The sequence below is a fragment of the Melospiza georgiana genome, chromosome 1 (genome assembly GCF_028018845.1).
Source record: "Melospiza georgiana isolate bMelGeo1 chromosome 1, bMelGeo1.pri, whole genome shotgun sequence".
In the NCBI taxonomy this organism is placed as follows: Eukaryota; Metazoa; Chordata; class Aves; order Passeriformes; family Passerellidae; genus Melospiza; species Melospiza georgiana.
Window position 1 is genome coordinate 107,341,309 of NC_080430.1, and position 24,127 is coordinate 107,365,435.

At 39.2% G+C, this 24,127-nt stretch overlaps 1 protein-coding gene across 4 annotated transcripts in view; it reads left to right on the forward strand.

Annotated features, from left to right (window-relative positions):
* Positions 1–24,127, forward strand: part of GREB1L (GREB1 like retinoic acid receptor coactivator) — a 132,223-nt gene that overhangs the window by 40,353 nt on the left and 67,743 nt on the right. For all 4 annotated transcript variants that reach the window (XM_058019370.1, XM_058019359.1, XM_058019379.1 and 1 more), the window contains one exon: positions 16,312–16,412. The gene's annotated coding sequence lies outside the window, so the exon portion shown is untranslated. The remainder of the gene's footprint in view (positions 1–16,311; positions 16,413–24,127) is intronic.

Genomic DNA, 24,127 nt, shown 5'->3' on the forward strand with positions numbered 1-24,127 from the left:
AGAAAACTTTTCCACAGCATAACAGTGAACATGAAAACATGCAACCACTCACTAGTTTTTGGAGTTTATAAATCAATGAAAGGGAAAATCTCCAGTAAGTGTTTGCAGTATTTCATATTGGAGCTGAGAAAATCTGCTTTGTTTTTTCTTTTATCCATTATCCTTTTGTATGTTTTTGAATAAATTAAAGTATAATAAAAAATTATTGATCTTACATTTTGAATTAATCTTTTTAGGAATAAATATAAGTAATAGCTTTAATTCTGAGCAGATTAGATTTTGGTAAAAAAGAAAAAATGGGGTTTTTCTTAGAATAAATCTAAATGGTAGACTTTAAGAAATTCACTACTTGAAATATGAGGTCATTTTAACTAAGTCACTTGATATATTAAAAGAGTATCTTCGAAAGCTCTTTAAATTTTGAACAACCTATGTCAGTAGAAGGACTCCTTCCATCTGGCCTAATCTGTCTAACTTAATCCCATGCTCAGATGAAGAAGAGCATTTTTTGTAATCTGCTAATTTGATACAGTTTTGGGTTTTTTCTTGAAAGAGTCAAGTCTTGAGTTAATAAAATGGAGAGTTAAAGAGCCACAATACTTTATTAGTTGTGGTTGAAGATATTTTGAACTCTTGTACACTGTAGTTGAAACTGTAACAAAACCAAACATTTTAAACATGACTGTGCCTGACCTTGAAATGCTGCTGATAAAAGCTAATGCTGTTAAATTGCATGCCAAATTAACCCTCATTTCCAAATGCTTTGTGTGTGTGTTTCCTGTAGGATAGGCTTTGATCCTGCCAAGCACACTTCTTTTACAATCAGTTATTTTTTAATGAAGTAAAATCAATGAACACGTTTCAGTAGCTGATTTCAGCGGTAGTGAAATGAAATGTTTTGTTTTACATCTTTCTGCCATTGTGCTTGGTGTGTTGTATCAGACAGCTGACATGATACAATGCTTTTGTGTTGAGGTAATGGTGATTTTCATCTTGAAACTTTATTTTGATGTGTGTAAACCTTATCAATGATTACAAGTTCGTGTGAGAAAGGCGCAAGAAACTGGCTAATAGACTGGGCAAGGAATACTTTCTAAAGCAGTCTTTTTTTAAAATCTTACTGAAGGTTAGCATCAGTAAAGTGGGGATTTAATCTAAATCAAGAGAAAAAATGGTAATTGCCTCACAAGTGTTTTTGCTTGAAGCATCCAGGTTCACATCATTTTAGCAGTTGTCCATTTTGGAGTGTTTGTTTTTAATTCAGAAGTTATGTTGCAGGAGCATCAGTCTGTGCAATCCATGGGTTTTTCATTTGCATCTTTTGAGAAATATAGACTTGGTATGAGATTTCATGGGATATAATCATCTCCCTTTTTGGACCAGCAGGCCTTGTAGGTCTGGTGATGTAAACTCCACTAAAATCAGATAACAGGCATGAGCAGAAACTGCTCACATACAGATACTGAATTTCTGTTAGTTCTTGTCTGTTGAGGACCTCAAGTGTTCTCCTTTTAAAATGGAAGTGGCTCTTTTTAACCCCTGACAAATGAACTGCCATCTGCATAAGTTCATTTGAGGGGGACATTATCTTCCTGTGTGAACTTTGGTGGGAAGTGCTTTCAGGCCATAAAGTGAATCACTGGTCTCCCTGGGCTGGAGCTTATATCTTGGTCTCTCTCCCTGGCATCTCCTCCAGGATGTTTAGCTCCTTGTCCTCTGTTGTGTGTCTTTTCTCTGCCACTATGCACAAGCCACCTATACCATGGCTGTGTCCTGTGTAAGGTCTCTGACCTAGCTGTATTACTTTTCATTTGGAGAGGGAAATACCATGGTTCAAACTTCCAGCTTCACCACATCAGGACTATGTTCATTGCACTGGGCAGATGTCTCCTTATGCCTGGTCTGTGTGGCCGTTGTTTTCTGAGTTTCACCTTGATTGTGTTCCCTTTCTTTTTGCACTCCTCTGCCAGCTTTTTCTTGTTTTCTTTTCTTGGTTTTTTTTTTTTTTTTTTTTTTTTTTTGGTCTTTATAATGTTAGACCAAGGTTTTTATCTTTTCTTTCAAGGCCCTCAAAAAAATCTCCAAACCTTGAGGGTTTTTTCTCTCTGTTATCTGCTACTTGTTCCCCTTTGTTATTGAGATGTCCGCCCCAGTGCCTCATAGGGCAGGTGACCTTGATCCAGGGCCAGCTGACTTTGATCCAGAGCCAGCCCAGCACTGGTGAGCCTTGTTGGGTGCCCACTCCCTGGCACCATCTCATTTGAGCTTTTGCATATGCTGAGATATTTTGGCTGCAGGAATGGAATTGTGGCTGCATGGAGCCCACCCAGACAGCTCCTGAGCCAGGGTGGAAGAGCCTTCTCCAAGCCAGAGGTGGCCAGTTGCTGCACCAGCCCTGCTCTGGGAAGGGCTTTTCTTTCACCCTGGTCCTGACCTGACCTTGCTGCTGTCAGGAGAGCTGCTGAAGCATCTCTGCTCTGTGGTCCTGCTCTCTGGAATTGGATTTTCCTGTTACCCAGTGTATTCCAGCACCCACTTCTCTGTGTACTGGGGGTAACTGTATTCCTTTGTGTGGCCTGTTGGCTCGTGTGGATGCCTGGGGAAGCAGCCAGTCTGTAGGTCAGGGCAGCATATTTCCCTGTACATGTACTGCCAGCTCCAAGGAACACAAACTATTGCAAACTGTATTGTGCTTTACCTACAAAAAGGTGCAGGCTATTTTAGAGACTTGTGGGGGTGGGGAGGTGTGAAGAGTGGTGAGGGAGTGAGCTCAGAGAGCTCAGGATTTTCCAAAGGCTTTGTGGTTTTTTTTTTGTGAGCTTTTAAAGCATCATCCCCTTTCCAACTCTAAATACAAGAATTAACACTGCTCCACACAGTAAACTTTGGTGCACAGCTGTTTCTTTATGCAAGCCCACATGGCTTTCTGCCTACTTTGTAGGACCCTGGATTTGCCTCCAGGAAAGTCCAGGGGCAAGGTTTCCAGTTTGTGCCTGGTGATGGGGATTTGCAGTGATGTGAATGGAAGCAGAGGGGATGCGTTGCCTCTGGAGCAGCAACAGATGCAGCTCGTGGGCGAGTGGATTGCTCAGGGCAGTGCTGAGGTGCTGTGGAAGGGCTGTCTGGAGGTCTAGTCCAGCTCCTGCTCCTAACAGGTCTGTTGCCAGCATTTGTGTTAGAGGAGGTTGAGAAGGTGATAGGCTATAACCAAAGATATTGCTGTATTATAGCAGAGAGGACCTTAGGAAATGCTAATAGCAGGAGGAAGAGGTGGGGATGGGTTTGTTGATGCCTCTTTTTAGCAGCATTTCTCTGAGAATTTAAGAGAAAATGAATTCTGCTGAAATGACCTTTTCTTCACCTCTTACTGGCTCTTGAAAGGCCTGTGCTCCCTGAGCTGTCCACACAAACACACAAATAATCCAAAGAAAAATCCAAGTGCACATGCTCCAAGGGATAGTTAAGCAGGTCTAAAAAAAATCCTCATCGCTGCTATTATATTAGAGGGCAGTTGTTTCTGAGTAAAATTGATTTTTTTCCCCACTTTAATACCTTAAAAATGCTTTTAATCTATCCCTAAGGAAAATGTGATAAGTTCTAAATAACTAACTAGAAGCTTTTTGAAGCCTAGAATATCTTTGTTGTTCTCCCTGTGCATGTTTTCCTGAGACTAAGGGCTTTGTTAAGATGTAGAAATAATATTTAGAAAGAGATAAGGTATCTGATCTTGCTAAGTCCTATACTTTTCTGTAGAAATTCAAGGTAATTGAAGATGCTGTTTTTTCATTTTAAAATTGTGTGCACAGCAGATAAAAGTGAGCTTCAAAAGAGGCTGTTCTGGAAAGGAAGTAACTTGAGAAAAATGGACAATTGAACAGGAATTGGTTTTTTAGCTTTCCTTTGAGCACAAAGCGTTCCTGTTACACTTGCTGACCTACCTGTCTCACCATTATTTCAGAACGTACTTATTTTCTCTTTGGTATTTTTGTCTTTCTATTCTTGGAGGAGTAATGTGCAACACTTGCCTGGTACCTGACAGCAGATCAGTCACATCTCTGCCTTCCTAAATGAGACTCTTTCTGTCTAATACTATTTTGGTTTTTTCAAAGAGGAGAACCTGTATTTTTCTATCTTGACAGATTAATGGCCATGAATGACACCTTGCAATAAAATCAGCATTCTGGCACAATCCCTGTTGGCCCTTTTGTTATTTGCAGGGTAGGAATCCCTGATCACCAGGTTGTTTTCTGTGCAAACACTGGGAGAATGCTGGGACCAACAAGGTTGAGCTGACCTTATGTGCTGGCCTGCTCACTGCCACTGACTGTCATGTTTCAAAGGTTAAACTAACTGTGGATGAAATGTAATCAGTAGTGCGCTGGATCCTTTCCAGAGCTCACTGGATGAGTGCAATAACCAGCATCGTTAGCTTTAGGAGAGCAAGAGACAGAGGTCATTACCTGTGTGCGTCTGAGCATGAGGAACCGACTGCCTTTCCTGCTACCTCCCACGTATGTTTATTTAAATCTTATCTGGAATTGTTATCCAGCTGGCCCCTGCTTTTTAAAAAAATATGTCTGTTTATTCTTCATACAATAATTTTCATCCTTCTGCTGCGTTCTCATAGTTTCCATGAGAAAAATGTGCTTCTCTCAAACCCTGTCATTAGATGGGATGAGAATTGATACTTGGGGAACCAGGAAAGGCTGAAAGAAAGAATTGCTGTGTTTTTAGATGACAGCCAAACCTAGGCCAGGGTAAAGCAGACACTGCTTTTAAGACAGACACATAATGCACCAGCAGAGGAAAGATGATCATGGTAAATTTTCCCTCCTTCACTGTTGGGTATGAAGGTAAAGAGCTGGTAAAATAGGAAGCTGGCAAAGGACAGAGAGCAAGTGTGGGAGGAGGAGGCCAAACAGAAGCACTGAAGCAAAGATAGCATTTCTGAGAATTGATTTCCTGTTTCTTTCTATAGCCAACCACTCATTTTCCCAACTCTCTGTCATTTGTGCAGTACTTTCAGTCCCCAGCGTTCAGATCTGCAGCAGGAGTCTGTTCCCAGCATCAGATAAAAAGGCTTTCTGGAAGGCACCAGAAGCATATAGGATATGGTGGGAAAGTATTGCTTATTGTCATATTAGGAATTTCAAGGGTGACAGGCATTGAAGTCAGTTTTGTTGGTTTTGTTTTTGTTTTTTTTTTACCTGTATAGCTTTTACGCTGCCTGCCTTCTGAAAATGCCTGTACAATAACAATAGATTTAAGTGAGGAGCAAAAAATAGTCTTCCTTTTGAATCCTGTGGAAAGATTATTTTTCATTCCATCAAAGCATTTTGTTTTCTTTATAGATTGGTGTGTGGGTATGGCCTTGAAAACCAATACATTTAGCAGAAATTGAGACTTTGCCCTTGAAAGAAGAGAGGGACAGATGGGGGACTTCCATTTCAGAGAAAATCAGAGCTGTAGAGAGGATTAGATTATCTTGATATATGTTTTGTTACACACTTGTGATTACTGTTATAATCAGCTGGTGGGAATATGAATGTCTTTTTCAGGATCTTCTTGTATTTGCTTTTCATTTTGAGTTAGTTTCTAAAATAGCCCTGACAAAAACAGAGCCCTGTACCTGTTCATAGGAAAGTCAGCTCCATTCAGAAAAGCTCAGTGTAAGTTGGTTATGGTTATCATTATCCTCCTTAGCCCACCTTTATCAGACTCACAGGTTTATAATCACAAGCAGAGAGTTCCTTAGCACTGTTTTTATCTGTCGCCCCCTCCTGTACTTCAAAAGTAGAATTTTTTATTTTATTATTTTTTTATTATTTTTTATTTTATTATTTTTTTATTCCTAGTCTTCATGAGATCTCTCTACTTCAGTGTGTGTGAGAGAGGACAAGGTATTCTCTTTCTATTTATTTTTCTTACTAAATTCTTATTTCTGAAAGGCCTTTTTTTTTTTTCCTGTGGCCATATTTTTTTTTTCGTTTCTCTTCATGAGAGCACTGGAGATGTGGAAGGATTGAATAAAAGCACTAACAATTGTCTTTTCCTTGTGAATGCAGAGCAGTATGCTTTCCCAGTCCTGCAGCTTTCACATGTCTCTTTGTCTATGCTAGATTTCTGTGTTAATTGTTCAAAAAGCAGCTTGATTTCTCTTCCCACTTTGAGGTAGAATGCTTCCATAGCCACTTCTGTAAATATTCCTGGACTTCTAGCATGGCACTTCAAGCAGTGTCTGGATTAGACATAATTTCTCTATGAATGGTTCCTGGTCTACTGGGATAACTATTCCAATGTCCAATATTTGTGGTCCAAAACTGTGCTCAAGGAAACTCTCTGGGCATTGTGAAAGTCTTCATATAAAAAGCTTCTCAACCAAAGCAGTTTTGATGTGAGAAAAGATGCAGACTCAAACTGCATAGAGGATGTAGATCAGCATGAGTAGTGAAGATGCCCTGGTCTCTTTGTGGTTTTCCTGTCAGGTCTATAAGGAACCCATCAATTTTTCTGTGTATGTGGGGATCTTTCTAGAGACCTTGTGCCAGCTCTGCTGAATGACCTTAGGAAGAAGAAACCAGTTTCTTCTACCTCCCAGGTGTTCAATCAACTGCCCAGAACTGGGTCCATGGCATTTCCAGCTAGGGGAGTACTTGTGAGTCAGGTGCTTGCCCCTATATAGAAATAACTAGAATTCCTCAAAGGGAGGAAAGGTTTTAACATTAGCATTTTTAGGAAGGTCTGGCCATACTCAGTGTTTCTGCACAAGCAACATCACATAAACAGCAAGCCCTGATGGAGTTTCTGTTTTTCTAGAGTATCTTAGTGATGGGAGCATTTAGGCAACACAACCTGAAATAAATAGCCTTGCTTGGGAAAGCCATTTGTAATTCCAATATGGGGTCTGCTTGTATTAAATATTTAAAGATGTTTTTTTCTTTTAATATTATGAACTGATCTGCTTCTTTGCTTAGAGTGCTCTGATATTTTATTAGAAAGATGCAGTGTAAAATCACTAGTCATAATCTAACTCTTCATGACTACCAAACATGTTGTTTTCTCTTTGCAGCACGAAGGCCAACTGCATTAAAGTGGATGATTTTATGTGATTACTAGCTGCATCCATCTTTGCATTCAGACTGGCTGGTTGCTATAAATACAAACACAAGTTTCTTTGAATGGTGACAGGCTGAATGTCCTCAGTATAAGGGTTCAAGATGAGCCAGGTGTGCAAGAGCGTCTTGTGTTTCCCCTCCAACTAGATTTCTACAGCACATATGTGTGCACATTTTGCCCACAAGTCATATTTATTTTTGAAATCTCCTTTCTTCTGGATTCTGTTCTTCACACCTTTCACATTTTCCTTCTGTGGATTTATAAAGGCATGTTTATGCCTGAGTGCTCTTTTGGGTAAGAAGATATCTTTCAAAGAACAATAAGAGCAGAGGGGCTTTTACTCTGTCTGTCTTGTCCCCATCCATCTTTTTCTTTTGGGTCATGTATGTGGCAAAATTACTAGAAGCAGCATGGATGCCATAGTAGTATTCCAGAGCAGAGTGGTTTGGAAGCAGGGAAGAACCGTATGTGCACAGTACCTACTCCATACCATTGGTCTCTTGGGCTTTGATGGGTATGATGGCACAGATGTCCCCAGAGATGGCCATGTTCTATAATTAGATGAGGGCATTACATCTTGCCCTTTCAGATGTGTTTCATGGCTCTGTATTTTGAAAAATTCACCAAGTAGCAGAAGGTGTTTGTAAAGCTTATTCTGACAAGCCTTTCACTGAGCAGGATTTCCAAGTCAGTGCATACCATATATTTATATCTGGACACAGCTGCAGGTTGTCCTTTTATGCTGTCCCCACCAGACTCTGCTGAGATGTTTTTCTGGGTCTGTTTTCTCTGCATTTGTCACTGAGAGGAATCAGCTGGCTGTGGATAGATACGCTGCATATGTGAGATCCCATCCTTACTGATGCTAGCGGGTTTAGTTGCTGTATGTGTTCAAAACCCAGGGAAGAAATGTGGTGTTCCAGGAAGGCTTGTTCCCTCACCATGTATCAGCCCTTCTGTGTTCTGTGCTAGCTGCAAGAGATGCAGAGAGCAAAGCCAAGCAAGCTGAAATGTTCTCTGCATTCCACAGTGTTCTTCAGAAAATTTCTTCTAGCCCGTGAGTATTTCATAGCAGGACAATTTACTGTCTTGTGAAGAAAGAAAAAGACTTGTTTTGGCTTTGAGTGTATAAGACAAAATTGCAGCAAATTTTCCAATTTTACCCTGGAAAGTTTTGACTTCTCTCTCTCTCCCTGATGTCTGCATATTCTTACAGACTTTTGCGTTTGAGTTTTGCAGTTTGGTCCTTGTGGTTATAGTGTGCCTGGGCTTTTTTTTTCAGGATAAAAATCCTGTTTTAAACTTCTGATAAGGAATATAATATGGTTCTTTCCTGTGTTGACAGTAAGTGAGGCACACACGTGAGGAGATGGGGACTGGGGGGAGAAGGCAGGCTTCTTGTGCAATTATGTGAGAATATTGTAGTATGTGCATTTTCTGCAGGAGACTTTTAAATACAGATCAAACTAGTGAATCTGTTCCCCCAGCCTAGCCATATGTGTTAAGTCTTCTAACTGAAATCTGTACAACAGATTTAAAAATCATTATTAGACCTTTAAAACGTCATAAAGATTCAAAGACAAAGAGGCCAGTTTGCCTCTTTAAATTATATGGCGTTCAAGGATGTGTTATTTCAGGAGCTTTTCCAAGGCACTGCACTGTCACAGCTTCATTGCTTCAAATGTCACTTCAAGTAGGAGCAGTTTTTATAACTACACAGTAAACTCAAGATGGTTTAATGGAAATGATTTCTTCATGTGTCAAAATGACCCCTTTGTTTCTCATTTTACTCTTTTGTTGCCTGCAGCTAATCTGGTTTTTGGGTTATCAGATCCAAGCATCTTACAATGCTGACTCTAGCAGCGGCATTCAGCTGGAATGCTGCCCTTTGTTTACTGGTTTCACCAGGCCTCCAGTGCTTTCTTTGGTCATCTGGTGGCTCCACTAATGTGATTTGCACTCCCAGGCTCTGCAGGTAGTCATGGGCTTTTAAAGGGAATTAGAGGAAAGCCTGCCACCCTGGTTGCTAATGAATCCACAGGGTATTTCTTACTGGTGTTTTGTTTTTCCAAATTCTTTTTTTTTCTGTTTTATGGTATTTTTCTTCTGTCTGCTTGGACTTCAGTTTCTAAAGTGGGTTTGCCTGGCTGTGGTGTGGTGACATTCACTGTGCTTGAAATAGAAGTACCAAGTCCTGTTGGTCAGTGTGTCCATTTGGGGTTTTCTCAGGAACTGTAAATAAGTATGGAAAAAATAGATGGCTACACAAATACTCAAAACTTCTTTATTACAATACATATTTTACAAAGCTTTTTCTTGGTAATAGGGGATGTGGTAAAAAGAGACAAACTTCCACCTTTATGAAAACTTTATTAAAATAGCAAATGTTGACTCATGTAAGGAAGTTGAAGTGTTTTGCTAATGAGGTGGCAGCTGGAATACTCAATTTTTGCAAGCACACCAGGAGAAAGGTGAAAGTTTACAAACAGCCTCATCACAGTCTGAGAAATGTGAACCAGTGAAGGACAAAGTCAAAGAAATATTCTATTACAGTTTTTACAAAAAACCAAATTATACTGGAGAGGGTTTTTTAATATGAAAAGCATATGCAAAAAGAGAATATATTATTAAAACATCTTTTTTTCTGGAGCAAAGGGGAGTTTCAGACTCGGAGGAGTTAAGTTGAGTAGCATGTCAGATGCTGAGTAAGATGCCATTCCTTCTTATATCCACAACCTCTTACTTAAGTATCCTTGTGGATTTAAGTGGGGATTAATAGACTGATTAGGGTTGGTTGGGGTTTTTTTTCCCCAGATTAGTCCTGCAGTTTTGTTAGGGCCAGTATTTGGCTTGCACAGAAACAAGCACAATGTCAATGTTTTTGAAGCTTCACTCTAGTCTAATTAAGACTCAGCCTCCTGTGGCAGGATGTGCAATGTTTTTATATTTTCATAACGTATTTTTCATCCATTTGTGTTGTTTTAGAATGGAAGAGAAAAAAATCAGTGATAAAAGCAGAATCTGAATAAGACTTTGGAAATAAATGGGCCCCTTCCATGCAAAAATATTTAATATTGAATCTGTTCTTATTGTTGCTTCCCTTGAGAGCAAGTCTATCTGTTTACCCAAGTCTGAAGAATTTAGACTGGTAGGAGTTGTGCCACTTATATGTGGTTTATAGGGTTGGGTCTTAAGAGCAGAAGAAAGCTTTAGAAAAGTTGAAGTACAAACAAGTTGAAGTAGAAACAAACAAGTTTCAGTGCCCTTGCTTTGTGCTCTTCCACAGTGTTGGTGCTGTAGGATTTATGTATATATTATATATGTGTGTTTATATTTTTAATATACAAGCTGAATATCACAGCATTAAACTGTGTTCAAAGAAAGTGAGTATAGTTGTGCAATTGGTATTTTTGCTTCAGAAAAAAAACCAACCCTGTAGAAATTTGGGTGCAGTGGTTTTAATAGTAGACAAATAAAACAAGAGTGTATTGATTCAGTACAAGAGTGTATTGATTCAGTTTTACTAGGCTGATAGCAGCACTGAAGGTCCTCGTGATGCAGAAGTTTGTGACCCATGAAATCTCCATTTTCCTTCTATTGGTAATGTACCTTGAAGTACAGAAGCCTGGAAAATGCATCCTGGGTGACCTAACACATTGATTATCTACAAACAGAAAATTATTTGAGCCTATTGCTAAAAATGTGTTTGGTACTAGTAAATATAAGGGATAGGCTTAAATTAGATTGTTAAACAAGTGTTCATGAGCACAAGTTCACTAAGGCAACAGCCAGTCCTTACAGGTATGAATAAGATCTGCTATATTTTCTTTTAAAATGCTAATTTTGGCCATTTTGCTGATTTAGCTTAATCAGCTTGCATGCTGGTGCCCAAAAATGAAAATTTTCCCTTATAAATGGTACTTGTGTCTGATGGAAGGAAATAAAGGGCAGTAAGGAATTGAGCAGAGTTATTTCTAACTAAAATGGGTAAGTGTCCAAGGTTCATGAAAAGGAGCCTGTAGCACACAGGGACACCAGCAGGCAGATTTTACAGCTCTGTCCAGAGCACAGAAAGAAGATAAATCATGGCCATCCCCCTCTCATTTTTGAAATGGTTCAACCCTGGGGTTTAGCTGAAGGACTTAAGGAGTTTTTGAAGTGCAAATAGACTGGTGAAGGGTAAACCTTTTCAGAGTTTCATTTAGATGGATTTTTTTTTTTTCTATGTGGATTTCTGGCACCAGCTGAGATCTGGAAAGCCACAGGATTGTTTTGTTTTTGATCAATCAAGCAAGCAGAACTTGCCATGGGGGTGTACATTCTCTGCATACATATTGATCCTATTGTGTTTAAAAGTAGTTAATTTAATCAGGGCTTTTTGAAACCTTCCCTGGTAAAACTTGCATTAATGAAGCTGTCATTTCAAGGTCATGTTTCAGTGTCAATAACTTAATGGTAATGACAGAAGTTACCTGTAAGTTTATTATCAATTTTTCAGTCATTCCATGTTAAAATTGCATTGAATGAGAACTGATTTTGCACAGATGCATGTAAAAATGCTCAGCTTCAATTGGAAAATATAAATCTCATGGAATGAGAGATTTTCAAATCAGTCTAGAGTTACCAAACACATTAATACTGACAGGTCTGGTACTGTTCACTGCTGTTTGGATCAGTACCCTTGGTCTGCCCTATTCCATATGGAGTTTGGCTCCAGTAATCTATTTTACACTTTGTCTCTTCCAGCAAAATGGTTGTAATAGCAGAGGTTTTTTTCAAGGCCCTTTCTAGTAGCTTTGACCTTTTACTCACATTTTGTCTTGTTTAAAAGCAGCAGCATGCAGAAGATGGATTGCATATTAATTATAAATACTTCCCTCTACTGTGATAAATATTTGGAGATAAAATGTGTAAGGGCTGGCTGCTTGATAAGATGCCCATTTGGGTGCAGAGTACAGATTTCTTAAGGCAGGATACAGTTTACTACTTTTTCATCATATCTGATGCCAAGATCTTCAAGTGTTTTGGGTGAAAGCATTGAATATTTTCAAGCCTTTTTTTCCTGTGAGGATGTTCAGTGCAGATGTCATTATTTACTTATTTGATTTATTTGGGTTGGAAGGAGCTTCAGAACGTCGTTCTGGACATGGTGACACTCAAGGTATAGTGGCGTTTGTGGGTTCAGGTACCTCAGCAGAATGTCCCAGTACAACCCCAGAGGCAATCTTCTCATTTCTTTTCTTCTTGGTGGTTGCAGTATGCCTTGAACCCTGCCAGTTGCTGAGATATGAGGTGGAAAGCAGAGTCTTGCACAAAACTTTTTCAATCATAGACCAGTAATGGTCTTCTGTAGATTTTCCTGTTCATTTTTTCCCAACTGAAGGGGATTTTGTCAGAGATTTCGGTGTCAGATCACTCAGGGGCTCAGAATGGGAGAGGAACTCTAAAGGTGGTCTGAGGCCCAGAACTGGGATCCTCTTTAGGAAAGACCAAAGTGGTTTTTAGTTTAATTTCTGTGTGTTGGATGTCCAAAATGGTACTGCAGAACCACCTACTGTGGGAAAATGGCCTATTTTTAAAAATGGTGTATTTATACTTTAATTCTGCATTTACAGTCTGGTAGTTTGATGTTATCTGCTATGAGAGCACAGCAGAAACACTCTACATCAGAATGGAGACCTAAAATCATACCTCATCACAAATTAATAAATATGGCTGAATAAAATCAATCAATAAATCTTAAGAAGTTCATGTTATGGTTTTTCCCTGACTTTACACTGGACAGATGTTTGATTATCAGGTCCCCCATTTTATTTTACAACTCTAACTTTACATTTGTACAACTCACATGTTCCCAGTCTCATGTACTGCAATGAGGGTTATTTCATGAAGTGAAGGGTTTGGAAACTGAACATGAGATGCTGTTTAAAGCTTTACTGAGAGACAGGGAAATTCTTTGTATCTCACTGCAGACAAGGGGTTCTCAGCATTTGTGGTGTCACCTTGGCAAATATATCACCAGGAAAAGCTAATATGACCTTCCTTTTTTTTTTTAAGTAATATTTTCTACCACCCAGGACTCTTCAAAAAGTCCTGTTCCACTGACTGGATGGAGAATTTTGGGATCAGCATTTTTTAGTTCAGTCTTACAAGCATAGAGGACAGATTTTTGTTTAGGAACAGGCATCACTCCATAGCTGGATATGTGGGTGTTGGCTGGAAAATCTATCATTCTAATTTAACTTTGTTTTTAAGTGTTGCATGCTCAAATGTCAAAACACTGAGGGGTTTTTACTTGCAGATTACACGTTTATCAAGCAGCTGTGACATTAAAGTAATCTTACTCTGGTTACAGTATGCATTTTTCAAGGGCACAGGCTTGCATGATGATTCTGAATTCCTGTGGAATTTAACTGAGCAACAGCTGGTCTGTAGGATGTGTAGATTTTAACAAGGTAATGTCTGTGTTTTGGCAAAGGACTTGTGTGACCTTCTGCTGAAGCTGTTCCCAAGTGCTTTCTTCCTCCACTCAAGTCTGTAGGGGTCCTGAAACACTATTTGTGTGAATTTTCTCCATTCTCTCTTCTCCTCTTGATTTTGTCACAAGTAAATTCTACAAAATTCTTCAGTGGGGTATTAGGGGGGAAAAAAAAGAAAATAAAAAGGTCATCAACACCACTCACTACAGCTTAGGATGGAAAGAATACTCTTTTTGCTTGTAATTGTGTCAGATTCTTTTTCCCCACAGTTGTTGGTTGGGTTTTTTTTCACTTGAGAGAGGTTTATGGTGCTGTCTCTGCCAGGATAACCATGTCTCAGGGCTGAAGTTGTATTTCTCCTGGAGTTCCTAGAGGTGATGTTATCTTTTGTTCCCTCAACAGTATGGTCATTCCTGAGAGCATCTGTCACTTTGGGCATTGTAAGATGGATGAGTCTCAAGTGAACTGCTGGTTGAAGCAAATGGTAAAAATAAGAAAAGACGTGGGGGTTGGGGGTCTTCAGAGGAGACAGGCAACAAGGAAGCACTGTTAAAAATCAAAAGTAAGGCAGACCATAGTGGAAGAAAGAGCCAAGATGTGGGTCACGTTAGCAGATCTCACAGGTCTTGGCAATGAAGATTGGTGGTTGATGAATTCTGAGGAGATCTTCTGCATCTTGGCAAAAATGCTGTTGATTTGTTTCTTATTTCATTTGCAAATAAGGAAGGATAAGAAGGAGATGACCTGAACATAAGACGAAAAACATTTTTTTTGTCATGTTATGTTATATGGTCAGGGCAAATTAATGTTGTCAATATTCAGGAAAAGGGTCAGTGGTATTTCATGTGTCTTAAATGTTGTGTGATTATCTGTAATTTCCGAGTGGGCACATAACAGTATAAAAATCAGCAGTTTAGCTTTTGGGGAAAAAAAAGGAAACTTAAAATTCATGGTTGATGGCATTTAAGAAGGTATTTAATATTTTTAAAAGAGATAAGGTTCCCTACAGCATCCCTGATTTAGCTGTACTAATTGAGTTAGAATTTTTAGCAGAGAGAAAATGGTGCAAAAACACAAAAACCCCAAGAAAACTCCCTTGAATGCTCTGACAAGCAGATCTGCACCCCCCACCCCTAAGCTGAGCAAAGGTCTGTGTTTGCAAAAGCAGCCAGCAAAGGACAAAAGGCACTCACAGCCCAGTGTGTGTCAAGGTTTGGGAAGGGTCCAGGAGGATCTTGGCTTGAAAAATTATTTTGTCACACTGTTGGCATTGGTCCATAAGGGGAAGCACTGGTTGAAAGGCGAAGAAATTAAGATGATTAGAAGCTTTAAAGCTTCACAAATGGTGGAGTATCTCTCTTCTCAATGGATATAAATAATAGATGAAAGACTGAGAGTGACAACAAAGGCTCAGGGCCTTTAAGAGAATGTGTGCAGCCTGAATAGAGGTCTGTGGCCTAGGGCCAAAGGTCTTAGCTTTGAGTGTAATTAGAAGAAAATACAAAAATGTCATTACTAGCAGGTGAAATGTTCAGCACGTGTCTGAAAAATAGCAATTTCAGAGCCAGGAGCAGTTGGAATTGGATTACTGACGTTCTGCAGTGGCTGCAGGCTGTGCAGAGCCCTACAGTTTGGTCGGGGGCTCTGTGTTATCCCTGCTGTCCCTCTGCTCCAGAGACGCTGCCAGCGTGGCAGGGATGGACGTGGGGGCAGCATCCGTGCTCCCTGGCAATAGAGCTGTTTAGTGCCTTCCTTCAGGACACAACAATCCTGCCCAAAACCTTCCCTGAGCCAGAGGAGAGCAACACAGCTGCTCTCGTAAACAGGCTGATGCTTAAAATTGAGAGGAGGAGGAGGAAGCTTTGAGGGCGTTAATTTTAAAACCTGGAGTTTGAATTTGGGGTGTACAGCTGAGTTCTGGTTTTGCCAGTGGGCCTGTGCCTGTAGTCCCAGCTTTAAGCCTTAAAATCCCATCTGCGAGCACCAGGGAAAATTCCTTTAAATCTTTTGGCAAAATATGGTCTGTTGCTATTGAGAAACCAAAGCAGTTTGTCTGCCTAAGAAAGTCTTGTCAAAGTCCACTCAATGACAACTTAATTTAAATCTTTTCCTGATGTTAATTGGTGTTCTGTACAGCCCTAGGTATTTCAGAAGTTACTCTTTTGCTTGCTCCTTGCTACACCATTTTTACCATTCCTTGGGATATTTCAGGTGTATTTTCTTTTATTAAGTGCAATTTCTACTAGTAATGTTTTCCCTTCAATATTTTTATGGAAAGACAGATAGGAGAGCAACCAGCTAATTCTGATTTAATTTGGAACATTGATCTACAGGACAGATAACTGCTTACCCATTTAGTTTGTTTCTTTATAAATAGTAAAATAATTGCTTCTGCATTATCTGCATTATTATATATTTTTTAATGTTTCTACAACAGTTAACTTTGTCATGTTAATGTGGTAAATTCCTAATCTGTCATATAGTGACTTCAGTGCCAAAAATGTGCAAATTCTGAGTTTGGACTTCTGGTAGAATATAGAGAAGCAACCAAGCACTTTCAACCAAGTATTCCTCTAAAGAAAAATGTGCTTTTTATAGTCACTGGTGCTCCTTTCTTCACCCTAGGCCAGGTTTCCACAGGAAGGTTTTTTGTCTCGTTATAAACTATATGCTGGCATGAGTAATTCTGATTATTTTCTCCCTTTTTATTTTTCAGGTGGTCAGGAGTTTTAAACAATGCAGCAAGGCTTCACAAACTCTTAGCTGCATCCTTTAATCATGACTGCATTTCAAATAGGTTGAAAGGAATCTGAGAAGGTACCGTACTTGCCTTTCTTAATAGACAATACACTGTATGTTTGTGATCAGCATCTCGGCTTTCATTTCCATTGACTGCATTTTAGGATCTGTGTGGACTGTAAATCATGATTTTATTTTTGCTTCAGGCATGTAAAATGTCCAAGTTCTTTAAAAAAATCATGAAATTCAGTTCATATAATCAAAAAGCCTTCAAGAGAGGGCTGATTTGTGCTTCCATTTTTTTCTTATATACCCGCAGTGAGGTCAACTTCATTATTTAATGACACTTCTTTTGAAGCTGTAACAATATTCTTCTGCTGTTTTGCTTAGAGGCTCTGCAAATACCTAAGCAACTAGTTAAATATATGTTTTATGCACTTGGAGGGTGAATGTTTGTTTGTTTATTTGTCCTCTCAAAGGGTTTAAAACAAATGGGAAGAAGAATGCAGATCTTGGTAATGATTGGGGTAGATTTGTGCTTCCAACTGAGATTCTCACAGGTCTTTTTTTCCCTGACTTCTGAGGGGGGGAGGCTTGCCTCCGTACACAATATTGGGCTCACATAGTTTCTTGCTGCATTTAAATAGCCAGTGTACCCAGAAGGCTGAAGATCTATTCCTGCTTTATGACCTGTTGTATCCCTGGGGGCAAGGGCAGCCCTGAGCAGAGCAAGGGGGTCATGGCCACAGCCCAGGTTCTGCACAGCCCTGGGGGCTCCCAAAACCTGCCCGCCGGAACATTCTGCTTGGCAACATCTGGAACGTGGCATAAATCTGGAAGAGGGGGGAACCTCCAGGATTTTGCTTGGCCAGGTGCTAGGAGGAAGCAACATTAGCCTTTTTGATGGGGGGGAAAGGCAGATTCTGTGACCCTGAAGTTAGGCTGGACAATTGCAGAGGTCAAAGGACAGCTGAGTGCGGTCAATGAGACACCCTGGGGTGTATTTTGTTACTTAGTAAAAGGAGCAGCATCCTAAAACCCTAAAGGATTCTCTTGAAAATCTGTGTTGTGAAAAGGTTTTATGAGTCTGATGGCAAAAAGTGCTGATTTAGCTAAGGAATGCTTGCTTTTGTCTAAATGAAAGGCTAATCCTTACCAAATGTTGGCAGCTATTGTAGTGCAGTCAATGCAGGTCTGAAAGGACAGTTAGAGTAGAAGTGTACTTTGGGATCCCAAATGTTTATCATTTTAATGGTTCTGTAACTGAAAATATTTCTGAAACTTTCACACTTTACCCTAAAATTTAAACCATGAACAAATTATCTGAAAAAGTAATAAGTAACTCTTCACTTATAATTTACAAAACTGTTCATAAGGGAGCTGTGCCTGCCTGGTTGTTCTGTATTCCCTGACAAATTTGCTTTAGATTTTCAGGGTACCTCCTGGTTTAAAGTGTAACTTCCTTTAATCTGCTAACACTTATTAAATGGCAGGGGGAAAAGTGTGGTTTTTTCTGGTCTTGAGTAATTTTTACTATTCTTGTTTCAATGCTCAGGACAAAAAAAATAAAAAATAGGCTTGGGGTAATTAATTCCTATAATTTGTTTAGCATTATCTTTCTTTAAAAGGACAGCTTATTAACACTTAACATTTGTCATAGAAACAGATAAGAAATCAATGTCAGAGCCAAGACCTTGTAAATAACCCGAAAGGAAATGTAATAATGGCCGTCTTCAGCACAGAGGTGGTGGGGGAAGGACTGGGCATGTGGCAGAAAAGGTTCAGAGCTTTTTGTTTTCCTTTGGAAGGGGGGGCTGCTGCAAGGCATGACCCGGAGCCTCTGACTCGCTGGCCCTGCTGTCTTACACAAACACTCGTGGTTGTGTTAGGAAGAAAAAGGTACTTGGGAGCCGGTGGTGGTGGTTGTGGTGTTTTTATAGTGACCAGCCTGGTGTTTCATCGTGATCTGTAGAAGAACTCTGTAAGAAGAGGAAAAAAAAGAATAAACTGCATAATTTTCAAGGTGGGGGGAAGTGAACAAAGAAGTTGACAAGTTGGTTTGGTTTATTTTTGAAAGAAACCTTCTTGCAAAGTAGAGCTCTTTGTAGAGTTTAATTTTTAAACTCTTCAGAAGTACTCCATACAGATGGCTAGCATTGATTTATGTCAAGGTTAAGGCACCTTTAAACAAATAAAGTCGGGAATGGATAAACCTACTAAAATACAAATCACCTATTAAACACAGAAGATGTTTGTATAGCATTCAGGTTGCCACAAAACTGACACATGTCCTGAAATTCTCCTGATAACCCCTTCTAAACTCATCAGGAAATGTTGGCATGTGTTTGAGGGGTACACAAGGGAGCAGCCAGAGAGGATAGAGATGGAAGGTCAGGCTTTAGCTTTGACTTTCTGGGCTTCAGCTTCATGCTTTTGCAATAGGGTGATGGCAAATGAAGAAAGGATTAAGTGATTTATTTATCAATGAGATTGTTCTGGCTTCTGCTGTAGGAATTCAATGAGAGGTCTGAGACTATTTTCAGCTTTATCCCTACAGACAATGACTATCACATTTTACATATATATCTATGTGGAATTAAGTGCTATATCTGTATAATTAAACTGCTTAGAGCTGTATTGTCTAATTTTGTTTCTAACTTCAGAATTTAACTACTCAGAGTACATAAAATAGGCTTAGATGTGTTATTATATATTTTCTCTCATCTACTGGAGAAAATTGTTCTGTGTTTATAAACTGTTTATTTAGGAGGGGTTTGAGTTTTTAAAAAATTTTTAAAGCAGATTTTCACCCGCAGTGAGAATTTTATGGATAGTATTTATATTCTGCTGTGGCAACAGTCACAGAAAAATATTTTGAGTATTAGTTTCTTGAGTGTCAGGATTTACTGGAAGTTTTATGTGCATGCCATCAAGAATGTGTAGAACCTGTAAATATTCTGTGTTACTGTCTCATTAAACCGTAACAGCAGCTTTGGGAATTAAAATTGCCTGTGCTAGCATGCTTATGTTGCATGTAAATTAAGTCCACCCTGTAAACATCATTAATATTTTGGAGAGAAAAGTACAGAAGTGTATCTATTTCCTCCAACAAGTCAAATATTTTATTACCATTTTTTTTTCATGTAAGACACAGCTGCCCCTCCCTGCCCCCCCCCCCCCCAAATTTATCATAGTGGTTGATGAGTTCCGTTACAGAGCAATATAAGCATTAGAAATTGAAAATTATTTCCTTCTCCTATTAAGTGTTAATAGTATGTGATTTGAATTTTTGGATTTCTGTTTTTAGTAAAGACAAAGGTGGGGATTTTTTCCTAATGGTGTTGTATAAATGTCATTTGTGGACATTTATCCCACAAACAACTTTTGAGATTCCTAAGTATCTAGAAAAGGTAGCTTGTATGTCAAAACTCTTCTTTTTTAGCCATATCTGGTGTTTTTTAGCCATATCTGTTGTTCTGTTGATTGCTTATTTCTTGAAAATTTCATCCTAACTAAAATCTGGAATATTCCAGATGGTCCAACAGTGATGTGCATCTTTGATCTCAAACAGGGTTGCCTCTGGTAATTTCGGAGATCCTGGACAGGACTTTGTTTATTTTACAGAAGAATTTGTGGTATTCTGGGGAGGGGAGAAAGTAGAGTCAGCTTTGACACGTGACAAACACATGTTGTGGAAAAGGAAGAACTCTACAAAGCACTCTGCACTTGGAAGTTCATTTCCACTAAAATTATCTATGAAAACTTTGGACACAGTTTCCCACCAGCAGGGAAGTTGCAAAAAGTGTCTGATTGATATTAAATTGACATTACTTGTGGATTTAAGCAGATTGTTACGGTTTTGACCTATAGAGGGTTTTCTTGTCTGTTCAGAGCATTGTTTTCTGCATAGAAGTGGCCATGAAAGCAGCTGGCTTTGCTGTGTTGGTCTTTTCTTGTCTCTGCTGAAAATGGGCTGAAAGTGACTGCAGAAATGTTAGATGTGCCTCTCTATCTAGTGGCTACACGGGAGCTTCAGATAAGAAAAATCTTGTTCTGTTCTAAAACATATTTTGAGTCCAAAAGAGCAGAAGCATGATCATTTTGACTTATTTGAAAATGGTACTTTTGGAAAAGCTGTGCAGGTACGTGCTCTGAGGGAACTTGACAAACATTTTGACACAAGCCTCTGTGGAAGAAGAGGGGCTCATTTCCACCTTTGCTGGTTCCTTTTTAGGGGTGACTAAGCCTTGTAAAACTGAGAAGAACTCTTGTTCAGGCTTGCCTGTTTTCAGACTGGGCTATAGAGGAAAAAACAGTCCTTTTTCAGAGGATGTGAGGAACCAACAGCTTACCTAACCTTCTACCCAAGTGCATTAGTGAAGGCTAGTTTAATTACTTAAGACTGACTTTATTTCTTCTTGATTAAATTTTATTTTTAAATCTAGAAATCTGTGTTAGGGATTCTTTCAATAATCTATCTGAAGAGGGAGAGGAACAAAGCTTGATGGTGCTTTTGGCAGAATTATGCACTTTACAAGTGAAGCAGAAGGGGGAAATGCCATGTGTGAGTCACTTGGATGCAGGGTGTTGCCCTTTATACAGAGTCATAAAGTCATTTTTCTTTTTTCTTTTTTTTTTTAATTGTAATCCTGAAATTACTTTCAAGTTGCATATTTGAAGAAGTGCCATGGTACATCTCCAGCTCTGCCAGCTTCATGGGGGAAAAAAGTTTGCTTGCAGCAAAGGAAAGGTTGGAGTCAACAACGTTTTACTCCAGGGCTTTATTTTTAGCCTGTTGCAGCTGTCAGAAACCAGAACATGGATCAGATAAGATGAATATGGTGGAAAAAGAAAGTATTAAGTGGGTATTTGTGAAGAATTGGGTCATCTTTGTTTGGAAAGTTTTAAGAGCCAATGTAATCTGTATTACCATTATGGCTATTATTCAGAAAGTTTTATTTTTATTAGTGTCAGTTTGTATGTGTTTGGAGAACTGAGAACTTTCAGAACCACTAATGTCTCTGTGAAATGAATAGCGATTTGTTTATATTGCTTGGCAATAAAAATATCTTTTCCTCTCATATTTAGCAGCACTTTCACATGAGAAAAGTTTAAAAAAGAAACAAAAGAAAAGAAAAGAACATGGGGAAAACCACTTTTATTGTAGATATACATATCTAAAGTTATCTTTATTAAGGATTTTCTTTTTAATGCTGTACAATCTGGTGTTGAGATGTGTCAAAATGGATTACATTTTAGCTTCCATTTTCTGTATCTTAATAGGGTTTTGTTTTTTTCTGTTTCCTATCAAGTAGTGTCATCTTGGTGAGCAGTCTTTAAAAATGTCAAGCATAAGTTCCTACGCAAATGGTACCTTCTGCCTACAATAAATAATTAGCATATGCTGTGATGTTTAAAACTTTAAATTTTGCAGCCCAGTGGCCTAAGGATTTACAATAATTTACTTACATAAAAAAATAAATAGCACATAAATGTATGCTAAGCCCTAATGCACAGTCCTACTCCATAGTCCTACTGAAGGCAGCGCCAGGCAAGTGAATATGAAGAATACTGAGTTCTGAAAGCAGATCAGGAGAACTGGTGTAGAGACAACTTGCAGGAAAAAAATGAAACACAAACAAGCTGAGCAAACTCAGTGGCTGGAAATTACTTCAATATCATTAGCTTCATATGGGGATCTTTGTTAGTCCAGTTGTGATGAAGAGTTGGTCCAAAAACTCAATTGATAAGGCATTCTAAGTGTGCCTGGGATTGTAGGTGAAGTGCTCAGCTTCTAGGTGCCCCATCCTAAAGTGCTTAATAGATGATCATTCCTCTCATTTTCACGAGCAATGCCAGCTGAGATGCCATTGTGATTGCTTGTTTTTATGGCATTACAAGGCTCTTTTGAGACATTGGTGACTTTGCCTTTCAATTTCTCAGGATAGAAGCAGCTGGAAAAAAAAACCCAAACAAAAATCTAATTCATAAAAGTCAGCAATTAGTGATAATTACCAGCATTAAAATTGGTGACAAGCACAGATTTCTGTTTATTTAGAAAGATCATTCACTGAGCTTCCCAGTTATAAAATTTTTTTTAATGGTGGAATATTAGACAGTGTTCTCTTGAAATTAACATTAAATCATAATTAGAAACAAAGCTTTAAATTAATGGGTGCATCTGAGAATATAATTTACTTCATAGATTTTTGTAAACTACCTAAATAGATTCTATATCTCTAATGCTTCTGAATAGTTTGTTTTAAGTGGTAATTACTAAATATAGTTGTTAGCTAATAACTTAAAATAAGATCTGTGTATTAACGTAATATATGTTGTTAGTGAATGACTCAACATTTATGTATGCAAGAAGTATATAAAAGTAACAACATTTCAATCAAAATGTATTTGCTTTGGGAACAGTTACTGAGTTTGAATACATTATTTGAGGAACAAATTTGTTCTTGTTTTATTATGTTAATTGCCTACATACTATATTAATTTTATCTGCTGTGTTATTAAGAGTGGTAGCTAAATGAATTCATAGAATCATAGAATGGGTTGAGTTGGAAGCGACCTTCAAAACCATCTAGTTCCAACCCCAGAGCCTCACCACCCTCACAGTGAAGAATTTCCTCCTAATACTTACTGTAAATCTATATTCTTTCAGCTTAAAGCCATTTCCTCTTGTTCTGTCACTCCTTGCCCTTGTCAGAAGTCCCTCTCCAGCTTTGTCCTAGTCACTGGAGGTCTGCTAGGAGCTTTCTCTTCCCCAGGCTGAACAGCCTCAACTCTTACAGCCTCTTCTCACAGAAGAGGTGCTCCAGCCCTATAATCTTATTCATGATCCTCCTCTGGACCTGCTCCAGCAGCTTTACATCATTCTTAGTATGATGGAGACTCCAGAGCTGGATGCAGCACTGCAGATGGGGTCTCACCAGAGCAGAGCAGAGCAGAGCAGAGCAGAGCAGAGCAGAGCAGAGCAGAGCAGAGCAGAGGGGCAGAATCCCCTCCCTTGGCCTGCTGGCCATGCTGTGTTTGACAGAGTGGGATGCAGTAGGCCTTTGGGACTGCAGGTGCACGTGGCTGGGTCATGTTGCTCCTCTTGTCCGCCAACACCCCCAAGTCCTTCTCCTCAGGGCTGCTCTCAGTCCATTCCCCATCCAGCCTGGCGTATTTAGGCCTGGGATTGCCCCAACCCAGGTGCAGGACCTTCATGAAGTTTTCATGTGACCACTTCTCAAGCCTGGGACATCCCTCAGCATGGGGTCCCTTCCCACCACTCTCGCCCCATTGTAGAAGATTACTAAATTTTCAGGCACAATTTGTCCTTAGTGAAGCTGTGCTGGCTGTCACCAGTCACCTCCTCATTTTCCATGTGCTTTAGCAGAGTTTCCAGGAGGATCTGCTCCATAATCCTGCTGGGCACAGAGTTAATTCGAGCATAACTGCCTGACTCTGTGAACACGCCAGGTTGTGAGAAGAATAAATTGTAATTCATGTCTGCTACTAATTGCAAAATCAAAATTACACAGCAAAAATATGCCTTGATCCTATAGCTAGGACTAAGCATCGTTGCTGATTTGGTTGCATTGCACTGGCATTAATAATGTGGTTAATAGTCCTGTTGATTTAGGACAGAAAACATAAGTGGGGAAAGCTATGTATGAGCGTGCATGTTTTAAGGAGGCAGGCTGGGATTTTCAAAACTGCTCCTTGGTGATTTATTTGTGCCATCCCTGCCACGACTGTGTGAGCATATACTCCTTTTAAAATAATGAAGTCTTTTAACA